Source organism: Homalodisca vitripennis, chromosome 3 (genome assembly GCF_021130785.1).
Source record: "Homalodisca vitripennis isolate AUS2020 chromosome 3, UT_GWSS_2.1, whole genome shotgun sequence".
NCBI lineage: Eukaryota > Metazoa > Arthropoda > Insecta > Hemiptera > Cicadellidae > Homalodisca > Homalodisca vitripennis.
The window spans coordinates 103,254,142-103,266,611 of NC_060209.1; positions in this window are offsets into that span (position 1 = coordinate 103,254,142).

The window sequence follows — 12,470 nt, forward strand, 5'->3', positions numbered from 1 at the left end:
ATCCCTTTATTATTTCAGCAAGCTGTTGTGGGACATAAATGTATTCGTGTCTTCTCATGCTTTTTTTTCTATGTGACCAAAATCCGTGACGTTTGGCAAAAAAACTGTGGCCTGGTATGGGAAATTTTTGCTCAATTTCTTTAATGTTGTTTTAAAGGGTTTTGCACTAGTCGCATGAGTAGGGATACCATTTTGAAATTCCTATTCTGGCCACCACATGAGTCGCACCCACAACACAATCTTTTCTTTTGTAGGATGGTCAGAAATGTATTTCAAAAGGCAGGATCCAATTTCATCTGGTCCCCTTCCTCCTTGACATTCATTCCAAAGGTGCATTGTTCCTTTTGACGAGGCACAGTCATGAACGCCTAAATTATAAACGGACAATTGCCTCTTATAATATGCTATTCCTGTAGGAACCTTTGGCAATGAGAATGTCTTCTGTAAATCAAAAAGTTAAAACGGTGCATTCGCCGTTTTTAGCAAATTGCATGTCCCGCTTCATTTTTCATCTCTTGCTGCATTTACTTTTCTATGGTGAAGCTCAGTATTGGCCAACACTTGATTGAGTTTCAATTTTTTTTCTGCAGAGCCTAGTTCACTCTCAATCGCTTTCTTCTGGACATTATATGAATCCGCACACTTTACAGGTGTCCTTATGAGGTGTCTTAAAACCTAATTGAAGTCTTTGTAAAAGATTTTTTTCATACATTGACTGAGACACAGTCTGATCTTTAACATTATCAGCTTCCATTTTTTGGGCATATAACCTATACATTAGACTTAAATTTAATTCAGCCCCTAAAATACTTTTTGTTTGGATTATCTTTGCGACTGTAATGGCTAGTGTAGGCAGGAAAAGATGATATATGATTTTTTAAACAGAGTTAATTCGTTCTTCTGATAGTTTGTTATGAGGCGTATGTTTTACCTCTTTTGTCTACAACCTCACCACGACTAACTTTCATCAGTGAGCGATGAATCTTCGCGCTATCTATTTTAAGTGTTTTTATAAACATACTTTTACAAATCCTGACATCAATATTTTGACATGGCAAATAATAGTAACGAGAGAATTCTCTCTTTGAATCATCAGAACCCTTTTTTTTCAAAAGCATTTCGAACTTTAACAGACCTACCAATAATAGCAGTCTGTGTATCAAATGACCCTGAATTCCCAAAAGAGATCAAAAAACTTTTTCCTTTCATCAATATTAACTTTTTCAGCGCATTTCATTCTACATTTACAGTCAAACGGTTCAAATATTTTTACTTGCAACAGGATTACCACTAGTACTCTCATAAGCTTTTCCTGAGTTTCGATTTATCTTTCTAATATTTTTTTTCCACTTAGCTGGATCTCCGTAGTTTCTCTTTCTTCTCTTCTTCTCGGGTGGGTTTTCTTCTGTTGCTACGAGTGTTTCCTGTTATAACTGTATCTTATAAATGCCAGATGTAACGTACTGACCCATCATGAAATATCCTAAACTACAAAATATATTTACATGCAACTTCGTAGATATGTGTGTCCTACGTCTTAGGTGTTTACTTAAAAACGTTTTAGAAAATTCAGTAGCCTAATTATAAAAATAGGAAAAAGGCTACACATTCAAATTTAAGATTAAGAGTAATTATTAAAACATTGAAATGGACATTTACTCTTAAATAAATTCTATAGTTTACAACTAATCTTAAACCTTTTAGAAAATCTGTAGTAGGTAGACTACACTTTCGTATAGATATGCTCAAGTTTACTTTTTAGCATATTTTATAAACCAATTTTGATTAATTTGGGTTCAGTTCCTTTTCACCTTCATTTTAACAGCTATGTATGAAATCTGACGTTGTCTCAGATTTTATTAGTGGGATATGGAGTATAAAACTATACAATACAATAGAACATTTGAGTTTCATATATAAAATATAGTATTTTACTTGATCTTTCTCATAAAACATACGTTTACGGTTCCTGTTAAACCAGATTTAATTTCACTTACTTCACCAAAAACCAATATAAACCAAACTTACAACATTTCTAAAGCTATGTTGTAAGTTTGGTTTATATTGGTTGGTGACACACTATAACATGTCACAAGACCCCAGGGAAACAGCAAACCAGGAAACATAGGAACTGCAAAACCAATACTTAATACACAGTTACTAATACTCACGTCCTTGTATACAGTATACCTTTTTATGTTACAAGTAATACGTATGACGTATATGGTGAAATAAATGGTGAGACTAAATGTTGTTTAAATGATAAAATAACACTATTAGCTTACTTAGTAAATTAATATGACCTATTAATTTCTGATCCATCTGAACCAAAATATGTTACAATATATGTTCTTCTCTTATTGAATTTCACCGTGTTCATGTTATCATTAACTGCCAATATAAAATCGGGTCTCTTAAAGCCGTGTTAATGTGTGTCCGTCTATGCGAGAACTCTGAATATAAAGCTTCCAATATACTTCAAACAGCTTACAAAATAAGGTTTGTTCTCTTGGCAAAATGAATGAACAACATTTAATTTAGGCACAAAATGTCAGTCCATCCATGTGTACCTGTCCATCTGCCAGAATGTCCCTTAACATCATTTGATAGAAAGGCCCAAGAGTGAACTATCCAAAACTCGGTATGACAACAGATAGTATTCCTGTTGCAAAAACAAAACTATTGAAAGGCTCAAGCTTAAAAGATTTCAATGGGTATTATGGAGGGAATAGTCTGCCTTTTGGCATCTGTGCAATGCTAATCCTAACCGTTCAGTCGGGTTCTTTTAAACTCCATTTTATCGGTTTATTGGCAGCACTTTCATAGCATAGAAGGTTTATTTTGTCGCCATAAATCTGTATAGACTTTTGTGGACTTTAAATGCAACTATGTATTCAAAACAGTAGAGTTTTGGAAAATAAGTAGTATGTTTTTCAGGACTTATTCAGTCTGCCACAAACTTAGTCCCCGATATGGTAGGATAGAAAAATAAAATTTCCCTCACAAATTGTTTAATTTTCTTGCAAAACTGTATTCTTATAAAGTATTAGATAGTTAATTACTGAAAAACTAGTTGGTTCAGTTTGGCATTATATGTTCTGTATATTGAATTATACCTTATATTATTTTGGAAATAAAGCAGCTCCTTAATTACTTGTATGCGATATTCAACCACTATGCAAGCCTGATTTGTAACAAAATTGCTATTAGTTTATTTTGTCCAAAATCAATCACATCTTTTTTCCCGTATGTCTGAGTTGGAGCTGTTAAAAACTGCAGCATTTAGGCGTCTTCCCGTATTATTATTGTTGTTTAAGGTACGGTATTATATTTGGTCTGGTTTCTGATGTCAAAGAACATCATTGATCATACATGAGCAACATGTTGTGTTAATGAATTCTACGGCGCGTCGGGTGTTTTTACAAGAGCATGACAAAACGTTGACAAAACAAAACACCTACCGATTTTCATGAAGAACGATCCAGGACCGAGGCAACTGAGGATGCACTCCTGCGGTGACCACCGTGCGATAGCTTGCGGCTGTGGCACTATTGAGCGTGTGGAACAATACAAGTACTTGAGAGTAATTATCGATCGGAAGCTAAGTTGGGTTCCACACGTCCAGTATGTAAAAAAGAAGCTTCGAACCATGATTTATGCATTCATGCAGCTGGCGCGGGTGCTGTCTGCTGGTCAGTGTAGGGAGGTTTACTTCTCCTATGTACAGTCGACGCTGCAGTACGGCATTCTGGCGTGGGGGGCGGCCTCTTCGTCTACTCTCGAGCCGCTGGCGGTTGCTCAGAGATCCATAATGAAAGTTATCCTTATGAAAAACAGAAGATATCCTACTGAATTATTATTCGAGCGGTTTCCTGTTTTAAATATAAGACAGCTTTTTATTAAGTCCCTATTAATATATATTCGCAATAATAAAAATACAATGTTCCAAGAAAGTTCCAATACATACTTAACAAGAAATAGAGTAAATTTTGGATTTGATATTCCCAGACCGGCACACACTTTGGAAATTAATAATTCGTTTTATTTAGCTCACCAACTTTATAGGAATCTCCCAACTGACGTACTGCAGGCCGAGGGTGGTGGTGCTGCTGCATACAAGCGAAGGGTGGGCTGGGCGGCAGCGGAGGCGCTCATTCAGTCGCCTTACACATAATGGTAAATTGCACACACGTTCGATCACTCTATCACAAGCACTTACACACACACACACACACACACACACACAGGCGCGCGCGCGCACAAAACCAACTATTAACTCGCTTCCTTGCACCTATTCTGCAACATAATTTATGATTGGCTTGACTAGCTCCAATTATTCTGACAGTAACGTATATAATTTTCTCTTAGTTCTTGGATTACCTCTCTTTAGCTATTAATAGAATATTGTAGAATGTCGTATTTACTTTTTCTACTTATATATGCAGGATGTATACAATGTTTTAGTTTAAAATTATATCACATTTAGAAGTTCATTTAATTTAATGTTAATGTAAGCTAGCAAAGTTCAATTAAATAAGTTTATTAGTGCTGCTGGACTGACTTAAGAACTCTAATCCTGCACACAGACGTGGAGTCTCTGCAGGTATTATTCCAATTTTCGTTTTACTATTTTGTAAGTCAATTGTATTCATGAATTGTTTGGAAATAAATAAATGAAATGAAATTAAATGAAATGCTTGTGCATTTTGTTTCGGAATACATTAAGACTCACACAGATACACTACTATTTCTCTAAGCAACAAGAGAAACAAAAAGAAGAGGAAAGATTGGATAGTTTATTATTCATCATGATACAATATTTCGAATCATAAATAAACCTAAATTAGTATTAATTCCATTATGAAATAACAAGTCCTGTTCAACTTCAAGATCTTTAACTTTTTAAGAGTTATCAGAAAACGGGCAAACGGCTAAACATATAGATTGGCCTTTGACCTATTGACTCTATTAAAATCCTATTCACCAATTATGGGTTGTGTTACAGATGATCAAAAAGGACATATATTATACAGACTGAAGGAAATTCCTTTCACCTTTTAAATACAAAATCAATAGCGATTTTATTTAGACAATTAGGAACATATGCACCAAGATTGAGGTATCTAGGCTAGTGAATTATGTATTAAAATTTGTCACACAAACGGACGGAGAACGACACAATTTTAAAAGCCCATGTCGGGGCTATAATACAAAAAGATGAAAGATTGAAATTGTTCATGTTATTTAAGTATTTTAGTTTTTTACGTGCGGATTAAAAAATCAATAAATCATTTTAACGTAAAAGAAATACATAAGTTTTAAGTGTTTGTTTTGTATTAAAAGAAAGTCTGTTCGTCTCCTACAAGGAGGGCGGGAAATTCATCATTATATGTTTTGGCTATGCAGGATTCCTATACTGAAGTTTCATGTTCAAGAATGAGTGATTACAGATACATATATATTTATGATTAATTGTCAATACTACTATAATATGTATACCTAAAGGTATTTGAAGAAGATAATAACCTTTTAAAAGTGATTTCACTTGTTTCTGTTTATTAACATCACAGTACACGATAGACATCGGTGATCTAGTATGATATATCTTTTTATTTTACAGTACCATCGGTCTAGAGATAATAATAAAGAAGCAACTTAGGACGCTGTATAAGACGCAACACCAGATTGTTTGTACAAAGGGAAACGAATTTCAAGATATAAATATTATACTACATATGGTAATAGTATATGGAAGATTATGAGTAATATTATTAAACACAAATGTAACTTTTAAAATATAATGGTAAAGATGCCACTAATGGTCTATGAGAAAAAAGGTTCACTTTGTTGGGAACAAATTAATGTTTTGTGAAGCTACAGATGAACTTTAAAAAAAGGAATACATTATAAACCTCATGTTTTTAGCTTAAAATCAAAACCTATATGTAACAAAAATTTAAGTGGTAAATTAGATGTGACAATCCCATTAGAAGATAGAGCGGTGGTCATCATGTAATGTGGTCCATTTCAAATAAAATAATATATTTTTATTTACTGGTTTTGAGAACTGAATAATATAATGTTGTAGATAATTAAAAAAAAAATATTATAGATATGTATACGGGTGGGTGAAATTATACACGTTAACATGTTATAAGGTAAACATCCTTGTTGAAAAAATTATGATTGTTGGAAAAAATAAATGTTATTCATAAATTTACTTTTAGATTGAGTATACAAGGACCTTACCTATCATAAAATCTTGGCACCTCTAATTTTATATTAAATATGTTAATTTGGAGATAAACTTTGTTCAACTCATTTTATGCTTTTCCATATAAAAAAGGATACAATATAATATAGTATAAACCTAATTTTTATAAATAAAAAGTATTTTTACTGGAAACTAATTATTGTACTCAGCAATTACGATATTGCTACATCAGTATTTAAAAGTGCAATAAATTGATTACAAATATTGTAAAATGTATTTGGTTACCTGCGCACAAATATAACAATCAAATCTTAATTTGACATCAATCCTAAGACATTTTTAGAAATTAAAAATGTTAACTATTTTTTTTTACCTAGTTCAAACTTAAAAAAAGAAATTTACACAGACAAATCGAATAAACATTAAGTAACACAATCTGTGTAAATGATAGTGTTATTAAAAGGAATTACGCCTGTTGATGTATTCTACTGCGGTTTGATCAAGTAGCCTTTTACATAAATGGCAAATAAACCCACGACTAAAACAAGCAATGCAACATACTCCGTCTCGAGTGAAGCGCCCACTCGATAATCTGAGTCAAGCTTCTCAGTAGTGCCTTACTTGCAAAGTCACATTTATGTTTTCCTAATTTATTTCATAATTATAATCACCTTTAGTAATAATTTATATGATTAATTTATAATTCTTGTATGGTTATAATGTATATTTAACTCACTAGTTGATTATAACTTATGTTATGTTATGTATGTTGATTAATAGTCATGTGATTATTTATTATTATTATCATTTATTATTTAAACGCATATGTGACAGATACGGCCCAATACAAAATAACTGAATCGGAAAAAGTAAGCGCTCTGTGGTGTAATGGTAGCACATTTACCCGGCAAGTGAGAGATCCGGGTTCGACTCCCGGCGGAGCAAGTACATTTTGCGATTCAATGTTTATTGAAATTATATATATATATATATATATATATATATATATAAGTGTGTATATATATTTATATACATATATGTATATGTATTATACGTGTATATATATATATATATACAATTTTTAAATTATACATAGTAAATTTGTATACATCATTATTTTCCCAAAATTTTATTTTAATTCAAGACTGAAAATTTTTTAAATTATAAATAAACAATTATCATTTCAAACAAATTATTAAACTTTGATACACTATTACACTTAATAAATGTTTATACATCAATATTTTGTACGATTATCAGTTACAAGTGATAAGTAAGTATTTGTTGAAATAATTAATTTCGGCGAAGAAATTATGATACTTTCATATATAATACTTATACTTGAAAGGAAATTTTTGTGCCTACCTAACCATATCCTTACTTAAAGTATAGGATAAATCCTAATAATTGAAATATTGGGATATAATTACAATAATAACGATGGAAATGATATACTTTCGTGCTATCCTTTTAAATCAATCATCCATTATAGTAAACTTTATTTAACAGATCTGTACTGTTAGTAATATTTGGTAGTTAGGTATTGAAATATATACAATTTATTGATTAGTAACTGCTCATGTATTCAAAATTATTTTCGTTATTAGTTGTTTATTAGGTGTTTTGTGGCTTAAAGCTTCATGAATCGGCTAGTACTGCAGAATTCCTCTACATAGTAGAGATTTTAGAGTTAAATTATAAACTTAACTGATTAAAATACATTTAACAGTTTTCATAATAAATATTTTTCATTACAAGAATAAATAATATATTGTAATATACATAAATCATTACAATCTAGAACAGTAACAGTACTTATTAGTAAGTACAGACACCAATTATGCTAGATCTCAGAGGAAAAGTTAAATATTTACTTAGGTTGGATTCTAATTGAATTGAGTCGATTTCAGCAGACATTCTAGTAATATTATTCTAACTACTGTAACCCTACACCGCTTTCTTGGAGACTATTACATATTGCACATTATACATGACATTGCTAAATATCTCATATATTAGTCTTCCACGATAAACTGCTATTGTACAAAAACAAAAAATTCATAAAAGGTATATTGGGTGATATCTTTTGGATTAGTTAAATAAAATATATTACATAAACAATTAAATTAAATTAAAGAAAACATAAATATGTTAATTATTTTACACTAATATCTAGCTAGTTCCATTTCAATTTTCCTTCTCCTAGACATATACTCCACATTTCATTAGTAGTATTATTAGTATCAACATAAACATGTAACGTATTGGCACCTGTCTTGCACTTATGCCTTCACGAGAGAAAGACCCATTCCGTCACCACATTCTCACTGACTTGTCCATATCGTGCTGTATCTATCTTAAATAATCCTTACAGTTCATTTGGAAAAAGTAGGTAGATTTATCAAAGACTGAAATATTAATACTTTATTATCATGGGATCTACATCTGTTGAATATCTTCAAAACTTGTACACATATAAAATGGAATTAAATATAAAATTATATAAGCATTCCCGAACACAATTTTGTTTTTGTATTAGAATGATTGCCACATTAAAACGAAATAGCTCACCAAGCTGACCAAAACTTAGCCTAAAACTACATTTTTGTACATAGATTTTGTATCTAGTTTTAACTGATTCTATCAATTATAGAACACGAACACACATGATATCCCATGACAAATAGAAACAGTCGTCACGTAGGCCAACCAGTCATAGGGGTTGAATTAACGTTTAAAACGTGAGAAAAACTATAATTTTGTTTTTCAAATTCCCGATAATCTACAACGATTAAATTTAATACATACGTGCCCCATTACTTACGTATACTCACAAAAGTATTTCCGTAAAAGTTACACATTAATAAAAGTAAAAATAGGTTTAAAACACTAAAAGGTATTGATTTTTTTCATCCTCTCGCTGACCTACAAATGTGAAATTTGACATTCAAGTGTATTATGATGCGAGCAGACTACTGGCTCCGTAAACAGATTACGATGGCAGGAGTACTTTCCATTTTTGAGTAAAAAAAGACATTTTATACCATAAAATAGTACATATTTTTTAGTTCCAGGAAAGAAATGTAATCTCTGAAATAGTGCCTGTCATAAACAACCGGAAGGTAATTAAGATGACCAAAAATAAAATATTTTTGACTGAAGTAGACTTTTTAGACTACCAAATTGATATATTTTCTTGTTATTAGCAACAAATAAACTCTACGAGGACACTGAGAATAACTTTTATCGGAATATGACTACAAGTGCTGAAAGAAGACAGTTTTTCTAATGTATGTTTATGTGGACGATTATGTATATCCTTGTTTTCATAATGGTGAGGTTTTATGGAGTATTGCAAATAAATATTTGTATTTAATCGGCACTGATACAGTTTTTTCTCCTAATTTATGGTTCCAAAACATTAATTTAAACTCTCGTTATTCTGAAATGAATCAAGAGATTCAAATATCTTCTAATGACAATCACTTATAGTAGGCATATTATTAATACTATTTAAAATGATTTGCCTATTACGTAGTCGTTATTTAATAGGAAATTGCGTCCAAAGCTGCGGGCATTTCGTAGTAACAGTATAACATTTAACAATTGCTACTTCATCTGAACAGATAAGTGTGAAATGGTATTTGAACTATTAAGAACTCATTGCCTATCATTGGTCGCAATTGCATGAATTGTCAGTTCGCATCAAAAGCGTACACTAGTTCAAAACGCTTGTTTTAGATAAATTTCTGGAATTTGGGTAAACATTCTAGGTTATGTATCAGAATATAACTTATTTTCCTTATTGAAATAGAAACCGTATAACAAAAATTTATTAATATAAAATAAAATAAAATCCTGGTTAAAAAATGTTCAATTAGTCAATTAACTAGGTGCACTTAATTGAACATTTCGCAATATATACCTTACTCAAATTTTATTTTCCATAGTATCTGAAGGTAAACTCAAATCTAATAGACAATTTCCTTAATATCCGTGACTTATCAAACGTAATTTATCAAATATAAAACAGAATTTAAGATTTAACTCATATCGTGGTCATGATATACACTTGAAAGGTGATTAAATAAAACATTATTACTCTCCACTCTTTCACCAATTCAAATAAACTTCTCAGAAAGTTACATACATAAGTTTTAAGTGTTTGTTTTGTATTAAAAGAAAGTTAAAGGGACAGTTTCATAAAGGTCCGGTCACCGTAACTGTCCGGTATCTATGTGCACGTGTTGTACACACACACACACACACACACACACATATATTTATGTACTAATTGACCTCTGCTTAAGATATATTTATACATGATCACGTACCAAAGCCAATAGTAAAACGCTTAAAAATTCATATTTTTACAATGATGTAAATTACTTTAATTTAAATTCAAAACTTTTTATTAAATGGTTATCTAAAGCCCTCTAGCCTAAGTATATTAAGTATATATACTTGATTTTGATGTTTGGTGCTTAGGTGAGGATACGTTTTCAGGTTTTTCAGACTTTTCAGGTTTTTCAGTACTTTTACGTTTTAATCTTCATACGTAGTTTAATTTCGAATTAATACATTTACAGTATAACTCTAACTGTTCATAAGATAATATGCAAATGTTGTATATTGCATTTTTTATTCTTTTGATTGTATATTTATCATTAGTCTAAACATGTTATTTCCAACAAGCGATATATCACGCAATCCTAATATAAACTGGTCACTGAATAAAGCTCACAAATATACAAATTTTACTCATTCTGAAAACGTTTTTAATTTTAAATTGTTAATATAATGTTTTCAAAGAAGATACCTTCTTGAAAAGGTATATATATATATATATATATATATATATATATATATCTCATTTTTTATTCTAGTGCCTATTAGGTCAGTAATAGTCATTAGATGTCTCTCATCTTTAGAACCACACTTAATATTTATTTACTATCCAGGTTTCAAGTGCAGTATGGTTATTATCCATTTATCCTTCATACTCGTATTTACTACTGAAACATACAGTACCAGTTAATAAAAACAGTAAATTCAGATAGCCTACTTCATAGTGTGCGTATTTGAATTATTATATTGTCTGACCCAAAAGTAATAATACATGTTCAATTTCAGTATGGTATAACATTTTGTAATCTAATATATTTGGTATATCAGACAGAGAACTCTTATGTCCATATGGTTTAAAATTCCATAATTGAGTAATTCCAGGGTACAAAGGGTTACAGGCAAATACAAAGGACAAAAGTAAAGGTACACTAGATAGGCCGGTATATGATTTACGTAATGTTTTTAGATTGGAATAAAAAAACACAGTTTACCAAATACATGGAATATCATCTCGTCTATAACCTAAATAATAGTATGAGGGGGACAGGGGTAGTCAATCAACTGTCCGATCAGTACTTAGCAATCTTACAGGCACTCAACGATCCCCTCAGGTTCTACACTCCGTAAATTATTGGTCGGACTCCTAGTTCAAGAGTCGCTTATGTATTAAGGAATTATGGAAAATCTGCTGCAGCTATAGGCCGAACCTAGCCCATGCAAATTGCAGGGGATCCGGTAACCGTCTCCGCCCACAGTACCAACAGCTCCTTCGCAGCTTTCAAGAATATTCCTACTCACGTGGCAGCTAATTGTGAATATAGGGGTCTACTTAACGATCCACATTTAGCATAAGGTATAATTCGGTTGCGAAATCTCAGTCTGCACAAGTAAACGCACGTCACTCTCCACCGAGAAGAATATTTTACTTCAATGAATGAATTAATTATCCTACTCAACTCCTAATAAATGGTAAGTAATTTTAATTTTTTTTTTTTCAAATCGGCAACTTTATTTCAACTTTCCTTAACTTTCTGTAGGCTATCTTTCGTTTTTTTTCGATATTCTTTTAAATGACCCATCACTCACATTTCAAGAAAATTGCAATATTTCAAAATCTTCTTTTCAATCATAATAATCCACTCGTCGCCAACACTACTTACACAGCTCTATGCTTGACAAAATATTAAACAATACTCACTAACCGAACTCTCTTCTTCTTTATAACTTATCTAAAATTAACTCTCCCATCTCTCATCAAGTGTCTGAGTAAAACTTCAGTCTATTGCCTTACTAGAAAATACACACTAACATTTTACTGAATTATTTTATAGCTTAAACATTTGTTTCGAAATATGTTATTCGATAAATGTTAAATGTTCTGGTGTTTATTATATCCCCTATGTTTAAC